Source organism: Pleurodeles waltl, chromosome 2_2 (assembly GCF_031143425.1).
Source record: "Pleurodeles waltl isolate 20211129_DDA chromosome 2_2, aPleWal1.hap1.20221129, whole genome shotgun sequence".
NCBI lineage: Eukaryota > Metazoa > Chordata > Amphibia > Caudata > Salamandridae > Pleurodeles > Pleurodeles waltl.
Genome location: NC_090439.1, coordinates 170,487,988 through 170,509,647, shown reverse-complemented (window position 1 = coordinate 170,509,647; position 21,660 = coordinate 170,487,988).

Below are 21,660 nucleotides of genomic sequence, written 5' to 3'. Positions count from 1 at the left end.
CTCAGCCGCCACCTAGGGAAACCTACCAAACCTGTGCATTTCTGAAAACTAGAGACCTAGGGGAATCCAAGATGGGGTGACTTGTGTGGCTCGGACCAGGTTCTGTTACCCAGAATCCTTTGCAAACCTCAAAATTTGGCTAAAAAAACACGTGTTCCTCACATTTCTGTGGCAGAAAGTTCTGCAATCTGAGAGGAGCCACAAATTTCCTTCCACCCAGCGTTCCCCCACGTCTCCCGATAAAAATGATACCTCACTTGTGTGGGTAGGCCTAGCGCCCGCGACAGGAAACGCCCCAAAGCGCAACGTGGACACAGCCAAATTTTTGAAGGAAAACAAAGGTGTTTTTTGCAAAGTGCCTACCTGTAGATTTTGGCCTGTAGCTCAGCCGCCACCTAGGGAAACCTACCAAACCTGTGCATTTCTGAAAACTAGAGACCTAGGGGAATCCAAGATGGGGTGACTTGTGTGGCTCGGACCAGGTTCTGTTACCCAGAATCCATTGCAAACCTCCAAATTTGGCTAAAAAAACACATGTTCCTCACATTTCTGTGGCAGAAAGTTCTGGAATCTGAGAGGAGCCACGAATTTCCTTCCACCCAGCGTTCCCCCACGTCTCCCGATAAAAATGATACCTCACTTGTGTGGGTAGGCCTAGCGCCCGCGACAGGAAACGCCCCAAAGCGCAACGTGGACACAGCCAAATTTTTGAAGGAAAACAAAGGTGTTTTTTGCAAAGTGCCTACCTGTAGATTTTGGCCTGTAGCTCAGCCGCCACCTAGGGAAACCTACCAAACCTGTGCATTTCTGAAAACTAGAGACCTAGGGGAATCCAAGATGGGGTGACTTGTGTGGCTCGGACCAGGTTCTGTTACCCAGAATCCATTGCAAACCTCCAAATTTGGCTAAAAAAACACATGTTCCTCACATTTCTGTGGCAGAAAGTTCTGGAATCTGAGAGGAGCCACGAATTTCCTTCCACCCAGCGTTCCCCCACGTCTCCCGATAAAAATGATACCTCACTTGTGTGGGTAGGCCTAGCGCCCGCGACAGGAAACGCCCCAAAGCGCAACGTGGACACAGCCAAATTTTTGAAGGAAAACAAAGGTGTTTTTTGCAAAGTGCCTACCTGTAGATTTTGGCCTGTAGCTCAGCCGCCACCTAGGGAAACCTACCAAACCTGTGCATTTCTGAAAACTAGAGACCTAGGGGAATCCAAGATGGGGTGACTTGTGTGGCTCGGACCAGGTTCTGTTACCCAGAATCCATTGCAAACCTCCAAATTTGGCTAAAAAAACACATGTTCCTCACATTTCTGTGGCAGAAAGTTCTGGAATCTGAGAGGAGCCACGAATTTCCTTCCACCCAGCGTTCCCCCACGTCTCCCGATAAAAATGATACCTCACTTGTGTGGGTAGGCCTAGCGCCCGCGACAGGAAACGCCCCAAAGCGCAACGTGGACACAGCCAAATTTTTGAAGGAAAACAGAGATGTTTTTTGCAAAGTGTCTACCTGTAGATTTTGGCCTGTAGCTCAGCCGCCACCTAGAGAAACCTACCAAACCTGTGCATTTCTGAAAACTAGAGACCTAGGGGAATCCAAGACGGGGTGACTTGTGTGGCTCGGACCAGGTTCTGTTACCCAGAATCCTTTGCAAACCTCAAAATTTGGCTACAAAAACACATGTTCCTCACATTTCTGTGGCAGAAAGTTCTGGAATCTGAGAGGAGCCACACATTTCCTTCCCCCCAGCGTTCCCCCACGTCTCCCGATAAAAATGATACCTCACTTGTGTGGGTAGACCTAGCGCCCGCGACAGAAAACGCCCCAAAGCGCAACGTGGACACATCCAAATTTGTGAAGGAAAACAGAGGTGTTTTTTGCAAAGTGCCTACCTGTAGATTTTGGCCTGTAGCTCAGCCGCCACCTAGGGAAACCTACCAAACCTGTGCATTTCTGAAAACTAGAGACCTAGGGGAATCCAAGATGGGGTGACTTGTGTGGCTCGGACCAGGTTCTGTTACCCAGAATCCTTTGCAAACCTCAAAATTTGGCTAAAAAAACACATGTTCCTCACATTTCTGTGGCAGAAAGTTCTGGAATCTGAGAGGAGCCACAAATTTCCTTCCACCCAGCGTTCCCCCACGTCTCCCGATAAAAATGATACCTCACTTGTGTGGGTAGGCCTAGCGCCCGCGACAGGAAACGCCCCAAAGCGCAACGTGGACACAGCCACATTTTTTAAGGAAAACAGAGGTGTTTTTTGCAAAGTGCCTACCTGTAGATTTTGGCCTGTAGCTCAGCCGCCACCTAGGGAAACCTACCAAACCTGTGCATTTCTGAAAACTAGAGACCCAGGGGAATCCAAGATAGGGTGACTTGTGTGGCTCGCACCAGGTTCTGTTACCCAGAATCCTTTGCAAACCTCAAAATTTGGCTAAAAAAACACATGTTCCTCATATTTCTGTGGCAGAAAGTTCTGGAATCTGAGAGGAGCCACAAATTTCCTTCCACCCAGCGTGCCCCCACGTCTCCCGATAAAAATGATACCTCAATTGTGTGGGTAGGCCTAGCGCCCGCGACAGGAAACGCCCCAAAGCGCAACGTGGACACAGCCAATTTTTTGAATGAAAACATAGGTGTTTTTTGCAAAGTGCCTACCTGTAGATTTTGGCCTGTATCTCAGCCGCCACCTAGGGAAACCTACCAAACCTGTGCATTTCTGAAAACTAGAGACCTAGGGGAATCCAAGATGGGGATACTTGTGTGGCTCGGACCAGGTTCTGTTACCCAGAATCCTTTGCAAACCTCAAAATGTGGCTAAAAAAACACATGTTCCTCACATTTCTGTTGCAGAAAGTTCTGGAATCTGAGAGGAGCCACTAATTTCCTTCCACCCAGCGTTCCCCCACGTCTCCCGAAAAAAAAGATACCTCACTTGTGTGGGTAGGCCTAGCGCCCGCGACAGGAAACGCCCCAAAGCGCATCGTGGACACAGCCAAATTTTTGAAGGAAAACAGAGGTGTTTTTTGCAAAGTGCCTACCTGTATATTTTGGCCTGTAGCTCAGCCGCCACCTAGGGAAACCTACCAAACCTGTGCATTTCTGAAAACTAGAGACCTAGGGGAATCCAAGATGGGGTGACTTGTGTGGCTCGGACCAGGTTCTGTTACCCAGAATCCATTGCAAACCTCCAAATTTGGCTAAAAAAACACATGTTCCTCACATTTCTGTGGCAGAAAGTTCTGGAATCTGAGAGGAGCCACGAATTTCCTTCCACCCAGCGTTCCCCCACGTCTCCCGATAAAAATGATACCTCACTTGTGTGGGTAGGCCTAGCGCCCGCGACAGGAAACGCCCCAAAGCGCAACGTGGACACAGCCAAATTTTTGAAGGAAAACAGAGATGTTTTTTGCAAAGTGTCTACCTGTAGATTTTGGCCTGTAGCTCAGCCGCCACCTAGGGAAACCTACCAAACCTGTGCATTTCTGAAAACTAGAGACCTAGGGGAATCCAAGACGGGGTGACTTGTGTGGCTCGGACCAGGTTCTGTTACCCAGAATCCTTTGCAAACCTCAAAATTTGGCTAAAAAAACACATGTTCCTCACATTTCTGTGGCAGAAAGTTCTGGAATCTGAGAGGAGCCACACATTTCCTTCCCCCCAGCGTTCCCCCACGTCTCCCGATAAAAATGATACCTCACTTGTGTGGGTAGACCTAGCGCCCGCGACAGAAAACGCCCCAAAGCGCAACGTGGACACATCCAAATTTGTGAAGGAAAACAGAGGTGTTTTTTGCAAAGTGCCTACCTGTAGATTTTGGCCTGTAGCTCAGCCGCCACCTAGGGAAACCTACCAAACCTGTGCATTTCTGAAAACTAGAGACCTAGGGGAATCCAAGATGGGGTGACTTGTGTGGCTCGGACCAGGTTCTGTTACCCAGAATCCTTTGCAAACCTCAAAATTTGGCTAAAAAAACACATGTTCCTCACATTTCTGTGGCAGAAAGTTCTGGAATCTGAGAGGAGCCAAAAATTTCCTTCCACCCAGCGTTCCCCCACGTCTCCCGATAAAAATGATACCTCACTTGTGTGGGTAGACCTAGCGCCCGCGACAGAAAACGCCCCAAAGCGCAACGTGGACACATCCAAATTTGTGAAGGAAAACAGAGGTGTTTTTTGCAAAGTGCCTACCTGTAGATTTTGGCCTGTAGCTCAGCCGCCACCTAGGGAAACCTACCAAACCTGTGCATTTCTGAAAACTAGAGACCTAGGGGAATCCAAGATGGGGTGACTTGTGTGGCTCGGACCAGGTTCTGTTACCCAGAATCCTTTGCAAACCTCAAAATTTGGCTAAAAAAACACATGTTCCTCACATTTCTGTGGCAGAAAGTTCTGGAATCTGAGAGGAGCCAAAAATTTCCTTCCACCCAGCGTTCCCCCACGTCTCCCGATAAAAATGATACCTCACTTGTGTGGGTAGGCCTAGCGCCCGCGACAGGAAACGCCCCAAAGCGCAACGTGGACACAGCCAAATTTTTGAAGGAAAACAGAGGTGTTTTTTGCAAAGTGCCTACCTGTATATTTTGGCCTGTAGCTCAGCCGCCACCTAGGGAAACCTACCAAACCTGTGCATTTCTGAAAACTAGAGACCTAGGGGAATCCAAGATGGGGTGACTTGTGTGGCTCGGACCAGGTTCTGTTACCCAGAATCCTTTGCAAACCTCAAAATTTGGCTAAAAAAACACATGTTCCTCACATTTCTGTGGCAGAAAGTTCTGCAATCTGAGAGGAGCCACAAATTTCCTTCCACCCAGCGTTCCCCCACGTCTCCCGATACAAATGATACCTCACTTGTGTGGGTAGGCCTACCGCCCGCGACAGGAAACGCCCCAAAGCGCAACGTGGACACAGCCAAATTTTTGAAGGAAAACAGAGGTGTTTTTTGCAAAGTGCCTACCTGTAGATTTTGGCCTGTAGCTCAGCCGCCACCTAGGGAAACCTACCAAACCTGTGCATTTCTGAAAACTAGAGACCTAGGGGAATCCAAGATGGGGATACTTGTGTGGCTCGGACCAGGTTCTGTTACCCAGAATCCTTTGCAAACCTCAAAATTTGGCTAAAAAAACACATGTTCCTCACATTTCTGTTGCAGAAAGTTCTGGAATCTGAGAGGAGCCACAAATTTCCTTCCACCCAGCGTTCCCCCATGTCTCCCGAAAAAAAAGATACCTCACTTGTGTGGGTAGGCCTAGCGCCCGCGACAGGAAACGCCCCAAAGCGCAACGTGGACACAGCCAAATTTTTGAAGGAAAACAGAGGTGTTTTTTGCAAAGTGCCTACCTGTATATTTTGGCCTGTAGCTCAGCCGCCACCTAGGGAAACCTACCAAACCTGTGCATTTCTGAAAACTAGAGACCTAGGGGAATCCAAGATGGGGTGACTTGTGTGGCTCGGACCAGGTTCTGTTACCCAGAATCCTTTGCAAACCTCAAAATTTGGCTAAAAAAACACATGTTCCTCACATTTCTGTGGCAGAAAGTTCTGCAATCTGAGAGGAGCCACAAATTTCCTTCCACCCAGCGTTCCCCCACGTCTCCCGATAAAAATGATACCTCACTTGTGTGGGTAGGCCTAGCGCCCGCGACAGGAAACGCCCCAAAGCGCAAGGTGGACACAGCCAAATTTTTGAAGGAAAACAGAGGTGTTTTTTGCAAAGTGCCTACCTATAGATTTTGGCCTGTAGCTCAGCCGCCACCTAGGGAAACCTACCAAACCTGTGCATTTCTGAAAACTAGAGACCTAGGGGAATCCAAGATGGGGTGACTTGTGTGGCTCGGACCAGGTTCTGTTACCCAGAATCCTTTGCAAACCTCAAAATTTGGCTAAAAAAACACATGTTCCTCACATTTCTGTGGCAGAAAGTTCTGGAATCTGAGAGGAGCCACAAATTTCCTTCCACGCAGCGTTCCCCCACGTCTCCCGATAAAAATGATACCTCACTTGTGTGGGTAGGCCTAGCGCCCGCGACAGGAAACGCCCCAAAGCGCAACGTGGACACAGCCAAATTTTTAAAGGAAAACAGAGGTGTTTTTTGCAAAGTGCCTACCTGTAGATTTTGGCCTGTAGCTCAGCCGCCACCTAGGGAAACCTACCAAACCTGTGCATTTCTGAAAACTAGAGACCTAGGGGAATCCAAGATAGGGTGACTTGTGTGGCTCGGACCAGGTTCTGTTACCCAGAATCCTTTGCAAACCTCAAAATTTGGCTAAAAAAACACATGTTCCTCATATTTCTGTGGCAGAAAGTTCTGGAATCTGAGAGGAGCCACAAATTTCCTTCCACCCAGCGTGCCCCCACGTCTCCCGATAAAAATGATACCTCAATTGTGTGGGTAGGCCTAGCGCCCGCGACAGGAAACGCCCCAAAGCGCAACGTGGACACAGCCAATTTTTTGAATGAAAACATAGGTGTTTTTTGCAAAGTGCCTACCTGTAGATTTTGGCCTGTATCTCAGCCGCCACCTAGGGAAACCTACCAAACCTGTGCATTTCTGAAAACTAGAGACCTAGGGGAATCCAAGATGGGGATACTTGTGTGGCTCGGACCAGGTTCTGTTACCCAGAATCCTTTGCAAACCTCAAAATGTGGCTAAAAAAACACATGTTCCTCACATTTCTGTTGCAGAAAGTTCTGGAATCTGAGAGGAGCCACTAATTTCCTTCCACCCAGCGTTCCCCCACGTCTCCCGAAAAAAAAGATACCTCACTTGTGTGGGTAGGCCTAGCGCCCGCGAAAGGAAACGCCCCAAAGCGCAACGTGGACACAGCCACATTTTTGAAGGAAAACAGAGGTGTTTTTTGCAAAGTGCCTACCTGTATATTTTGGCCTGTAGCTCAGCCGCCACCTAGGGAAACCTACCAAACCTGTGCATTTCTGAAAACTAGAGACCTAGGGGAATCCAAGATGGGGTGACTTGTGTGGCTCGGACCAGGTTCTGTTACCCAGAATCCTTTGCAAACCTCAAAATTTGGCTAAAAAAACACATGTTCCTCACATTTCTGTGGCAGAAAGTTCTGCAATCTGAGAGGAGCCACAAATTTCCTTCCACCCAGCGTTCCCCCACGTCTCCCGATACAAATGATACCTCACTTGTGTGGGTAGGCCTACCGCCCGCGACAGGAAACGCCCCAAAGCGCAACGTGGACACAGCCAAATTTTTGAAAGACAACAGAGGTGTTTTTTGCAAAGTGCCTACCTGTAGATTTTGGCCTGTAGCTCAGCCGCCACCTAGGGAAACCTACCAAACCTGTGCATTTCTGAAAACTAGAGACCTAGGGGAATCCAAGATGGGGTGACTTGTGTGGCTCGGACAAGGTTCTGTTACCCAGAATCCTTTGCAAACCTCAAAATTTGGCTAAAAAAACACATGTTCCTCAAATTTCTGTGGCAGAAAGTTCTGGAATCTGAGAGGAGCCACAAATTTCCTTCCACCCAGCGTTCCCCCACGTCTCCCGATAAAAATGATACCTCACTTGTGTGGGTAGGCCTAGCGCCCGCGACAGGAAACGCCCCAAAGCGCAACGTGGACACAGCCAAATTTTTGAAGGAAAACAAAGGTGTTTTTTGCAAAGTGCCTACCTGTAGATTTTGGCCTGTAGCTCAGCCGCCACCTAGGGAAACCTACCAAACCTGTGCATTTCTGAAAACTAGAGACCTAGGGGAATCCAAGATGGGGTGACTTGTGTGGCTCGGACCAGGTTCTGTTACCCAGAATCCATTGCAAACCTCCAAATTTGGCTAAAAAAACACATGTTCCTCACATTTCTGTGGCAGAAAGTTCTGGAATCTGAGAGGAGCCACGAATTTCCTTCCACCCAGCGTTCCCCCACGTCTCCCGATAAAAATGATACCTCACTTGTGTGGGTAGGCCTAGCGCCCGCGACAGGAAACGCCCCAAAGCGCAACGTGGACACAGCCAAATTTTTGAAGGAAAACAGAGATGTTTTTTGCAAAGTGTCTACCTGTAGATTTTGGCCTGTAGCTCAGCCGCCACCTAGGGAAACCTACCAAACCTGTGCATTTCTGAAAACTAGAGACCTAGGGGAATCCAAGACGGGGTGACTTGTGTGGCTCGGACCAGGTTCTGTTACCCAGAATCCTTTGCAAACCTCAAAATTTGGCTAAAAAAACACATGTTCCTCACATTTCTGTGGCAGAAAGTTCTGGAATCTGAGAGGAGCCACACATTTCCTTCCCCCCAGCGTTCCCCCACGTCTCCCGATAAAAATGATACCTCACTTGTGTGGGTAGACCTAGCGCCCGCGACAGAAAACGCCCCAAAGCGCAACGTGGACACATCCAAATTTGTGAAGGAAAACAGAGGTGTTTTTTGCAAAGTGCCTACCTGTAGATTTTGGCCTGTAGCTCAGCCGCCACCTAGGGAAACCTACCAAACCTGTGCATTTCTGAAAACTAGAGACCTAGGGGAATCCAAGATGGGGTGACTTGTGTGGCTCGGACCAGGTTCTGTTACCCAGAATCCTTTGCAAACCTCAAAATTTGGCTAAAAAAACACATGTTCCTCACATTTCTGTGGCAGAAAGTTCTGGAATCTGAGAGGAGCCAAAAATTTCCTTCCACCCAGCGTTCCCCCACGTCTCCCGATAAAAATGATACCTCACTTGTGTGGGTAGACCTAGCGCCCGCGACAGAAAACGCCCCAAAGCGCAACGTGGACACATCCAAATTTGTGAAGGAAAACAGAGGTGTTTTTTGCAAAGTGCCTACCTGTAGATTTTGGCCTGTAGCTCAGCCGCCACCTAGGGAAACCTACCAAACCTGTGCATTTCTGAAAACTAGAGACCTAGGGGAATCCAAGATGGGGTGACTTGTGTGGCTCGGACCAGGTTCTGTTACCCAGAATCCTTTGCAAACCTCAAAATTTGGCTAAAAAAACACATGTTCCTCACATTTCTGTGGCAGAAAGTTCTGGAATCTGAGAGGAGCCAAAAATTTCCTTCCACCCAGCGTTCCCCCACGTCTCCCGATAAAAATGATACCTCACTTGTGTGGGTAGGCCTAGCGCCCGCGACAGGAAACGCCCCAAAGCGCAACGTGGACACAGCCAAATTTTTGAAGGAAAACAGAGGTGTTTTTTGCAAAGTGCCTACCTGTATATTTTGGCCTGTAGCTCAGCCGCCACCTAGGGAAACCCACCAAACCTGTGCATTTCTGAAAACTAGAGACCTAGGGGAATCCAAGATGGGGTGACTTGTGTGGCTCGGACCAGGTTCTGTTACCCAGAATCCTTTGCAAACCTCAAAATTTGGCTAAAAAAACACATGTTCCTCACATTTCTGTGGCAGAAAGTTCTGCAATCTGAGAGGAGCCACAAATTTCCTTCCACCCAGCGTTCCCCCACGTCTCCCGATACAAATGATACCTCACTTGTGTGGGTAGGCCTACCGCCCGCGACAGGAAACGCCCCAAAGCGCAACGTGGACACAGCCAAATTTTTGAAGGAAAACAGAGGTGTTTTTTGCAAAGTGCCTACCTGTAGATTTTGGCCTGTAGCTCAGCCGCCACCTAGGGAAACCTACCAAACCTGTGCATTTCTGAAAACTAGAGACCTAGGGGAATCCAAGATGGGGATACTTGTGTGGCTCGGACCAGGTTCTGTTACCCAGAATCCTTTGCAAACCTCAAAATTTGGCTAAAAAAACACATGTTCCTCACATTTCTGTTGCAGAAAGTTCTGGAATCTGAGAGGAGCCACAAATTTCCTTCCACCCAGCGTTCCCCCACGTCTCCCGAAAAAAAAGATACCTCACTTGTGTGGGTAGGCCTAGCGCCCGCGACAGGAAACGCCCCAAAGCGCAACGTGGACACAGCCAAATTTTTGAAGGAAAACAGAGGTGTTTTTTGCAAAGTGCCTACCTGTATATTTTGGCCTGTAGCTCAGCCGCCACCTAGGGAAACCTACCAAACCTGTGCATTTCTGAAAACTAGAGACCTAGGGGAATCCAAGATGGGGTGACTTGTGTGGCTCGGACCAGGTTCTGTTACCCAGAATCCTTTGCAAACCTCAAAATTTGGCTAAAAAAACACATGTTCCTCACATTTCTGTGGCAGAAAGTTCTGCAATCTGAGAGGAGCCACAAATTTCCTTCCACCCAGCGTTCCCCCACGTCTCCCGATAAAAATGATACCTCACTTGTGTGGGTAGGCCTAGCGCCCGCGACAGGAAACGCCCCAAAGCGCAAGGTGGACACAGCCAAATTTTTGAAGGAAAACAGAGGTGTTTTTTGCAAAGTGCCTACCTATAGATTTTGGCCTGTAGCTCAGCCGCCACCTAGGGAAACCTACCAAACCTGTGCATTTCTGAAAACTAGAGACCTAGGGGAATCCAAGATGGGGTGACTTGTGTGGCTCGGACCAGGTTCTGTTACCCAGAATCCTTTGCAAACCTCAAAATTTGGCTAAAAAAACACATGTTCCTCACATTTCTGTGGCAGAAAGTTCTGGAATCTGAGAGGAGCCACAAATTTCCTTCCACGCAGCGTTCCCCCACGTCTCCCGATAAAAATGATACCTCACTTGTGTGGGTAGGCCTAGCGCCCGCGACAGGAAACGCCCCAAAGCGCAAGGTGGACACAGCCAAATTTTTGAAGGAAAACAGAGGTGTTTTTTGCAAAGTGCCTACCTATAGATTTTGGCCTGTAGCTCAGCCGCCACCTAGGGAAACCTACCAAACCTGTGCATTTCTGAAAACTAGAGACCTAGGGGAATCCAAGATGGGGTGACTTGTGTGGCTCGGACCAGGTTCTGTTACCCAGAATCCTTTGCAAACCTCAAAATTTGGCTAAAAAAACACATGTTCCTCACATTTCTGTGGCAGAAAGTTCTGGAATCTGAGAGGAGCCACAAATTTCCTTCCACGCAGCGTTCCCCCACGTCTCCCGATAAAAATGATACCTCACTTGTGTGGGTAGGCCTAGCGCCCGCGACAGGAAACGCCCCAAAGCGCAACGTGGACACAGCCAAATTTTTTAAGGAAAACAGAGGTGTTTTTTGCAAAGTGCCTACCTGTAGATTTTGGCCTGTAGCTCAGCCGCCACCTAGGGAAACCTACCAAACCTGTGCATTTCTGAAAACTAGAGACCTAGGGGAATCCAAGATAGGGTGACTTGTGTGGCTCGGACCAGGTTCTGTTACCCAGAATCCTTTGCAAACCTCAAAATTTGGCTAAAAAAACACATGTTCCTCATATTTCTGTGGCAGAAAGTTCTGGAATCTGAGAGGAGCCACAAATTTCCTTCCACCCAGCGTGCCCCCACGTCTCCCGATAAAAATGATACCTCAATTGTGTGGGTAGGCCTAGCGCCCGCGACAGGAAACGCCCCAAAGCGCAACGTGGACACAGCCAATTTTTTGAATGAAAACATAGGTGTTTTTTGCAAAGTGCCTACCTGTAGATTTTGGCCTGTATCTCAGCCGCCACCTAGGGAAACCTACCAAACCTGTGCATTTCTGAAAACTAGAGACCTAGGGGAATCCAAGATGGGGATACTTGTGTGGCTCGGACCAGGTTCTGTTACCCAGAATCCTTTGCAAACCTCAAAATGTGGCTAAAAAAACACATGTTCCTCACATTTCTGTTGCAGAAAGTTCTGGAATCTGAGAGGAGCCACTAATTTCCTTCCACCCAGCGTTCCCCCACGTCTCCCGAAAAAAAAGATACCTCACTTGTGTGGGTAGGCCTAGCGCCCGCGAAAGGAAACGCCCCAAAGCGCAACGTGGACACAGCCACATTTTTGAAGGAAAACAGAGGTGTTTTTTGCAAAGTGCCTACCTGTATATTTTGGCCTGTAGCTCAGCCGCCACCTAGGGAAACCTACCAAACCTGTGCATTTCTGAAAACTAGAGACCTAGGGGAATCCAAGATGGGGTGACTTGTGTGGCTCGGACCAGGTTCTGTTACCCAGAATCCTTTGCAAACCTCAAAATTTGGCTAAAAAAACACATGTTCCTCACATTTCTGTGGCAGAAAGTTCTGCAATCTGAGAGGAGCCACAAATTTCCTTCCACCCAGCGTTCCCCCACGTCTCCCGATACAAATGATACCTCACTTGTGTGGGTAGGCCTACCGCCCGCGACAGGAAACGCCCCAAAGCGCAACGTGGACACAGCCAAATTTTTGAAAGACAACAGAGGTGTTTTTTGCAAAGTGCCTACCTGTAGATTTTGGCCTGTAGCTCAGCCGCCACCTAGGGAAACCTACCAAACCTGTGCATTTCTGAAAACTAGAGACCTAGGGGAATCCAAGATGGGGTGACTTGTGTGGCTCGGACAAGGTTCTGTTACCCAGAATCCTTTGCAAACCTCAAAATTTGGCTAAAAAAACACATGTTCCTCAAATTTCTGTGGCAGAAAGTTCTGGAATCTGAGAGGAGCCACAAATTTCCTTCCACCCAGCGTTCCCCCACGTCTCCCGATAAAAATGATACCTCACTTGTGTGGGTAGGCCTAGCGCCCGCGACAGGAAACGCCCCAAAGCGCAACGTGGACACAGCCAAATTTTTGAAGGAAAACAAAGGTGTTTTTTGCAAAGTGCCTACCTGTAGATTTTGGCCTGTAGCTCAGCCGCCACCTAGGGAAACCTACCAAACCTGTGCATTTCTGAAAACTAGAGACCTAGGGGAATCCAAGATGGGGTGACTTGTGTGGCTCGGACCAGGTTCTGTTACCCAGAATCCATTGCAAACCTCCAAATTTGGCTAAAAAAACACATGTTCCTCACATTTCTGTGGCAGAAAGTTCTGGAATCTGAGAGGAGCCACGAATTTCCTTCCACCCAGCGTTCCCCCACGTCTCCCGATAAAAATGATACCTCACTTGTGTGGGTAGGCCTAGCGCCCGCGACAGGAAACGCCCCAAAGCGCAACGTGGACACAGCCAAATTTTTGAAGGAAAACAGAGATGTTTTTTGCAAAGTGTCTACCTGTAGATTTTGGCCTGTAGCTCAGCCGCCACCTAGGGAAACCTACCAAACCTGTGCATTTCTGAAAACTAGAGACCTAGGGGAATCCAAGACGGGGTGACTTGTGTGGCTCGGACCAGGTTCTGTTACCCAGAATCCTTTGCAAACCTCAAAATTTGGCTAAAAAAACACATGTTCCTCACATTTCTGTGGCAGAAAGTTCTGGAATCTGAGAGGAGCCACACATTTCCTTCCCCCCAGCGTTCCCCCACGTCTCCCGATAAAAATGATACCTCACTTGTGTGGGTAGACCTAGCGCCCGCGACAGAAAACGCCCCAAAGCGCAACGTGGACACATCCAAATTTGTGAAGGAAAACAGAGGTGTTTTTTGCAAAGTGCCTACCTGTAGATTTTGGCCTGTAGCTCAGCCGCCACCTAGGGAAACCTACCAAACCTGTGCATTTCTGAAAACTAGAGACCTAGGGGAATCCAAGATGGGGTGACTTGTGTGGCTCGGACCAGGTTCTGTTACCCAGAATCCTTTGCAAACCTCAAAATTTGGCTAAAAAAAACACATGTTCCTCACATTTCTGTGGCAGAAAGTTCTGGAATCTGAGAGGAGCCAAAAATTTCCTTCCACCCAGCGTTCCCCCACGTCTCCCGATAAAAATGATACCTCACTTGTGTGGGTAGACCTAGCGCCCGCGACAGAAAACGCCCCAAAGCGCAACGTGGACACATCCAAATTTGTGAAGGAAAACAGAGGTGTTTTTTGCAAAGTGCCTACCTGTAGATTTTGGCCTGTAGCTCAGCCGCCACCTAGGGAAACCTACCAAACCTGTGCATTTCTGAAAACTAGAGACCTAGGGGAATCCAAGATGGGGTGACTTGTGTGGCTCGGACCAGGTTCTGTTACCCAGAATCCTTTGCAAACCTCAAAATTTGGCTAAAAAAACACATGTTCCTCACATTTCTGTGGCAGAAAGTTCTGGAATCTGAGAGGAGCCAAAAATTTCCTTCCACCCAGCGTTCCCCCACGTCTCCCGATAAAAATGATACCTCACTTGTGTGGGTAGGCCTAGCGCCCGCGACAGGAAACGCCCCAAAGCGCAACGTGGACACAGCCAAATTTTTGAAGGAAAACAGAGGTGTTTTTTGCAAAGTGCCTACCTGTATATTTTGGCCTGTAGCTCAGCCGCCACCTAGGGAAACCTACCAAACCTGTGCATTTCTGAAAACTAGAGACCTAGGGGAATCCAAGATGGGGTGACTTGTGTGGCTCGGACCAGGTTCTGTTACCCAGAATCCTTTGCAAACCTCAAAATTTGGCTAAAAAAACACATGTTCCTCACATTTCTGTGGCAGAAAGTTCTGCAATCTGAGAGGAGCCACAAATTTCCTTCCACCCAGCGTTCCCCCACGTCTCCCGATACAAATGATACCTCACTTGTGTGGGTAGGCCTACCGCCCGCGACAGGAAACGCCCCAAAGCGCAACGTGGACACAGCCAAATTTTTGAAGGAAAACAGAGGTGTTTTTTGCAAAGTGCCTACCTGTAGATTTTGGCCTGTAGCTCAGCCGCCACCTAGGGAAACCTACCAAACCTGTGCATTTCTGAAAACTAGAGACCTAGGGGAATCCAAGATGGGGATACTTGTGTGGCTCGGACCAGGTTCTGTTACCCAGAATCCTTTGCAAACCTCAAAATTTGGCTAAAAAAACACATGTTCCTCACATTTCTGTTGCAGAAAGTTCTGGAATCTGAGAGGAGCCACAAATTTCCTTCCACCCAGCGTTCCCCCACGTCTCCCGAAAAAAAAGATACCTCACTTGTGTGGGTAGGCCTAGCGCCCGCGACAGGAAACGCCCCAAAGCGCAACGTGGACACAGCCAAATTTTTGAAGGAAAACAGAGGTGTTTTTTGCAAAGTGCCTACCTGTATATTTTGGCCTGTAGCTCAGCCGCCACCTAGGGAAACCTACCAAACCTGTGCATTTCTGAAAACTAGAGACCTAGGGGAATCCAAGATGGGGTGACTTGTGTGGCTCGGACCAGGTTCTGTTACCCAGAATCCTTTGCAAACCTCAAAATTTGGCTAAAAAAACACATGTTCCTCACATTTCTGTGGCAGAAAGTTCTGCAATCTGAGAGGAGCCACAAATTTCCTTCCACCCAGCGTTCCCCCACGTCTCCCGATAAAAATGATACCTCACTTGTGTGGGTAGGCCTAGCGCCCGCGACAGGAAACGCCCCAAAGCGCAAGGTGGACACAGCCAAATTTTTGAAGGAAAACAGAGGTGTTTTTTGCAAAGTGCCTACCTATAGATTTTGGCCTGTAGCTCAGCCGCCACCTAGGGAAACCTACCAAACCTGTGCATTTCTGAAAACTAGAGACCTAGGGGAATCCAAGATGGGGTGACTTGTGTGGCTCGGACCAGGTTCTGTTACCCAGAATCCTTTGCAAACCTCAAAATTTGGCTAAAAAAACACATGTTCCTCACATTTCTGTGGCAGAAAGTTCTGGAATCTGAGAGGAGCCACAAATTTCCTTCCACGCAGCGTTCCCCCACGTCTCCCGATAAAAATGATACCTCACTTGTGTGGGTAGGCCTAGCGCCCGCGACAGGAAACGCCCCAAAGCGCAACGTGGACACAGCCAAATTTTTTAAGGAAAACAGAGGTGTTTTTTGCAAAGTGCCTACCTGTAGATTTTGGCCTGTAGCTCAGCCGCCACCTAGGGAAACCTACCAAACCTGTGCATTTCTGAAAACTAGAGACCTAGGGGAATCCAAGATAGGGTGACTTGTGTGGCTCGGACCAGGTTCTGTTACCCAGAATCCTTTGCAAACCTCAAAATTTGGCTAAAAAAACACATGTTCCTCATATTTCTGTGGCAGAAAGTTCTGGAATCTGAGAGGAGCCACAAATTTCCTTCCACCCAGCGTGCCCCCACGTCTCCCGATAAAAATGATACCTCAATTGTGTGGGTAGGCCTAGCGCCCGCGACAGGAAACGCCCCAAAGCGCAACGTGGACACAGCCAATTTTTTGAATGAAAACATAGGTGTTTTTTGCAAAGTGCCTACCTGTAGATTTTGGCCTGTATCTCAGCCGCCACCTAGGGAAACCTACCAAACCTGTGCATTTCTGAAAACTAGAGACCTAGGGGAATCCAAGATGGGGATACTTGTGTGGCTCGGACCAGGTTCTGTTACCCAGAATCCTTTGCAAACCTCAAAATGTGGCTAAAAAAACACATGTTCCTCACATTTCTGTTGCAGAAAGTTCTGGAATCTGAGAGGAGCCACTAATTTCCTTCCACCCAGCGTTCCCCCACGTCTCCCGAAAAAAAAGATACCTCACTTGTGTGGGTAGGCCTAGCGCCCGCGAAAGGAAACGCCCCAAAGCGCAACGTGGACACAGCCACATTTTTGAAGGAAAACAGAGGTGTTTTTTGCAAAGTGCCTACCTGTATATTTTGGCCTGTAGCTCAGCCGCCACCTAGGGAAACCTACCAAACCTGTGCATTTCTGAAAACTAGAGACCTAGGGGAATCCAAGATGGGGTGACTTGTGTGGCTCGGACCAGGTTCTGTTACCCAGAATCCTTTGCAAACCTCAAAATTTGGCTAAAAAAACACATGTTCCTCACATTTCTGTGGCAGAAAGTTCTGCAATCTGAGAGGAGCCACAAATTTCCTTCCACCCAGCGTTCCCCCACGTCTCCCGATACAAATGATACCTCACTTGTGTGGGTAGGCCTACCGCCCGCGACAGGAAACGCCCCAAAGCGCAACGTGGACACAGCCAAATTTTTGAAAGACAACAGAGGTGTTTTTTGCAAAGTGCCTACCTGTAGATTTTGGCCTGTAGCTCAGCCGCCACCTAGGGAAACCTACCAAACCTGTGCATTTCTGAAAACTAGAGACCTAGGGGAATCCAAGATGGGGTGACTTGTGTGGCTCGGACAAGGTTCTGTTACCCAGAATCCTTTGCAAACCTCAAAATTTGGCTAAAAAAACACATGTTCCTCAAATTTCTGTGGCAGAAAGTTCTGGAATCTGAGAGGAGCCACAAATTTCCTTCCACCCAGCGTTCCCCCACGTCTCCCGATAAAAATGATACCTCACTTGTGTGGGTAGGCCTAGCGCCCGCGACAGGAAACGCCCCAAAGCGCAACGTGGACACAGCCAAATTTTTGAAGGAAAACAAAGGTGTTTTTTGCAAAGTGCCTACCTGTAGATTTTGGCCTGTAGCTCAGCCGCCACCTAGGGAAACCTACCAAACCTGTGCATTTCTGAAAACTAGAGACCTAGGGGAATCCAAGATGGGGTGACTTGTGTGGCTCGGACCAGGTTCTGTTACCCAGAATCCATTGCAAACCTCCAAATTTGGCTAAAAAAACACATGTTCCTCACATTTCTGTGGCAGAAAGTTCTGGAATCTGAGAGGAGCCACGAATTTCCTTCCACCCAGCGTTCCCCCACGTCTCCCGATAAAAATGATACCTCACTTGTGTGGGTAGGCCTAGCGCCCGCGACAGGAAACGCCCCAAAGCGCAACGTGGACACAGCCAAATTTTTGAAGGAAAACAGAGATGTTTTTTGCAAAGTGTCTACCTGTAGATTTTGGCCTGTAGCTCAGCCGCCACTTAGGGAAACCTACCAAACCTGTGCATTTCTGAAAACTAGAGACCTAGGGGAATCCAAGACGGGGTGACTTGTGTGGCTCGGACCAGGTTCTGTTACCCAGAATCCTTTGCAAACCTCAAAATTTGGCTAAAAAAACACATGTTCCTCACATTTCTGTGGCAGAAAGTTCTGGAATCTGAGAGGAGCCACACATTTCCTTCCCCCCAGCGTTCCCCCACGTCTCCCGATAAAAATGATACCTCACTTGTGTGGGTAGACCTAGCGCCCGCGACAGAAAACGCCCCAAAGCGCAACGTGGACACATCCAAATTTGTGAAGGAAAACAGAGGTGTTTTTTGCAAAGTGCCTACCTGTAGATTTTGGCCTGTAGCTCAGCCGCCACCTAGGGAAACCTACCAAACCTGTGCATTTCTGAAAACTAGAGACCTAGGGGAATCCAAGATGGGGTGACTTGTGTGGCTCGGACCAGGTTCTGTTACCCAGAATCCTTTGCAAACCTCAAAATTTGGCTAAAAAAACACATGTTCCTCACATTTCTGTGGCAGAAAGTTCTGGAATCTGAGAGGAGCCACAAATTTCCTTCCACCCAGCGTTCCCCCACGTCTCCCGATAAAAATGATACCTCACTTGTGTGGGTAGGCCTAGCGCCCGCGACAGGAAACGCCCCAAAGCGCAACGTGGACACAGCCAAATTTTTGAAGGAAAACAGAGGTGTTTTTTGCAAAGTGCCTACCTGTATATTTTGGCCTGTAGCTCAGCCGCCACCTAGGGAAACCTACCAAACCTGTGCATTTCTGAAAACTAGAGACCTAGGGGAATCCAAGATGGGGTGACTTGTGTGGCTCGGACCAGGTTCTGTTACCCAGAATCCTTTGCAAACCTCAAAATTTGGCTAAAAAAACACATGTTCCTCACATTTCTGTGGCAGAAAGTTCTGCAATCTGAGAGGAGCCACAAATTTCCTTCCACCCAGCGTTCCCCCACGTCTCCCGATACAAATGATACCTCACTTGTGTGGGTAGGCCTACCGCCCGCGACAGGAAACGCCCCAAAGCGCAACGTGGACACAGCCAAATTTTTGAAGGAAAACAGAGGTGTTTTTTGCAAAGTGCCTACCTGTAGATTTTGGCCTGTAGCTCAGCCGCCACCTAGGGAAACCTACCAAACCTGTGCATTTCTGAAAACTAGAGACCTAGGGGAATCCAAGATGGGGTGACTTGTGTGGCTCGGACCAGGTTCTGTTACCCAGAATCCTTTGCAAACCTCAAAATTTGGCTAAAAAATCACATGTTCCTCACATTTCTGTGGCAGAAAGTTCTGGAATCTGAGAGGAGCCACAAATTTCCTTCCACCCAGCATTCCCCCACGTCTCCCGATAAAAATGATACCTCACTTGTGTGGGTAGGCCTAGCGCCCGCGACAGGAAACGCCCCAAAGCGCAACGTGGACACAGCCAAATTTTTGAAGGAAAACAGAGGTGTTTTTTGCAAAGTGCCTACCTGTAGATTTTGGCCTGTAGCTCAGCCGCCACCTAGGGAAACCTACCAAACCTGTGCATTTCTGAAAACTAGAGACCTAGGGGAATCCAAGATGGGGTGACTTGTGTGGCTCGGACCAGGTTCTGTTACCCAGAATCCTTTGCAAAACCTCAGAATTTGGCTAAAAAAACACATGTTCCTCACATTTCTGTGGCAGAAAGTTCTGGAATCTGAGAGGAGCCACAAATTTCCTTCCACCCAGCATTCCCCCACGTCTCCCGATAAAAATGATACCTCACTTGTGTGGGTAGGCCTAGCGCCCGCGACAGGAAACGCCCCAAAGCGCAACGTGGACACAGCCAAATTTTTGAAGGAAAACAGAGGTGTTTTTTGCAAAGTGCCTACCTGTAGATTTTGGCCTGTAGCTCAGCCGCCACCTAGGGAAACCTACCAAACCTGTGCATTTCTGAAAACTAGAGACCTAGGGGAATCCAAGATGGGGTGACTTGTGTGGCTCGGACCAGGTTCTGTTACCCAGAATCCTTTGCAAACCTCAGAATTTGGCTAAAAAAACACATGTTCCTCACATTTCTGTGGCAGAAAGTTCTGGAATCTGAGAGGAGCCACAAATTTCCTTCCACCCAGCGTTCCCCCATGTCTCCCGATAAAAATGATACCTCACTTGTGTGGGTAGGCCTAGGGCCCGCGACAGGAAACACCCCAAAGCGCAACGTGGACACAGCCAAATTTTTGAAGGAAAACAGAGGTGTTTTTTGCAAAGTGCCTACCTGTAGATTTTGGCCTGTAGCTCAGCCGCCACCTAGGGAAACCTACCAAACCTGTGCATTTCTGAAAACTAGAGACCTAGGGGAATCCAAGATGGGGTGACTTGTGTGGCTCGGACCAGGTTCTGTTACCCAGAATCCATTGCAAACCTCCAAATTTGGCTAAAAAAAACACATGTTCCTCACATTTCTGTGGCAGAAAGTTCTGGAATCTGATAGGAGCCACAAATTTCCTTCCACCCTGCGTTCCCCCACGTCTCCCGATAAAAATGATACCTCACTTGTGTGGGTAGGCCTAGCGCCCGCGACAGGAAACGCCCCAAAGCGCAACGTGGACAGAGCCAAATTTTTGAAGGAAAACAGAGGTGTTTTTTGCAAAGTGTCTACCTGTAGATTTTGGCCTGTAGCTCAGCCGCCACCTAGGGAAACCTACCAAACCTGTGCATTTCTGAAAACTAGAGACCTAGGGGAATCTAAGATGGGGTGACTTGTGTGGCTCGGACCAGGTCTGTTACCCAGAATCCTTTGCAAACCTCAAAATTTGGCTAAAAAAACACATGTTCCTCACATTTCTGTGGCAGAAAGTTCTGGAATCTGAGAGGAGCCACAAATTTCCTTCCACCCAGCGTTCCCCCACGTCTCCCGATACAAATGATACCTCACTTGTGTGGGTAGGCCTACCGCCCGCGACAGGAAACGCCCCAAAGCGCAACGTGGAAACAGCCAAATTTTGGAAGGAAAACAGAGGTGTTTTTTGCAAAGTGCCTACCTGTAGATTTTGGCCTGTAGCTCAGCCGCCACCTAGGGAAACCTACCAAACCTGTGCATTTCTGAAAACTAGAGACCTAGGGGAATCCAAGATGGGGTGACTTGTGTGGCTCGGACCAGGTTCTGTTACCCAGAATCCTCTGCAAACCTCAAAATTTGGCTAAAAAAACACATGTTCCTCACATTTCTGTGGCAGAAAGTTCTGCAATCTGAGAGGAGCCACAAATCTCCTTCCACCCAGCGTTCCCCCACGTCTCCCGATAAAAATGATACCTCACTTGTGTGGGTAGGCCTAGGGCCCGTGACAGGAAACGCCCCAAAGCGCAACGTGGACACAGCCAAATTTTTGAAGGAAAACAGAGGTGTTTTTTGCAAAGTGCCTACCTGTAGATTTTGGCCTGTAGCTCAGCCGCCACCTAGGGAAACCTATTAAACCTGTCCATTTCTGAAAACTAGAGATCTAGGGGAATCCAAGATGGGGTGACTTGTGTGGCTCGGACCAGGTTCTGTTACCCAGAATCCTTTGCAAACCTCAAAATTTGGCTAAAAAATCACATGTTCCTCACATTTCTGTGGCAGAAAGTTCTGGAATCTGAGAGGAGCCACAAATTTCCTTCCACCCAGCATTCCCCCACGTCTCCCGATAAAAATGATACCTCACTTGTGTGGGTAGGCCTAGCGCCCGTGACAGGAAACGCCCCAAAGCGCAACGTGGACACAGCCAAATTTTTGAAGGAAAACAGAGGTGTTTTTTGCAAAGTGCCTACCTGTAGATTTTGGCCTGTAGCTCAGCCGCCACCTAGGGAAACCTACCAAACCTGTGCATTTCTGAAAACTAGAGACCTAGGGGAATCCAAGATGGGGTGACTTGTGTGGCTCGGACCAGGTTCTGTTACCCAGAATCCTTTGCAAACCTCAGAATTTGGCTAAAAAAACACATGTTCCTCATATTTCTGTGGCAGAAAGTTCTGGAATCTGAGAGGAGCCACAAATTTCC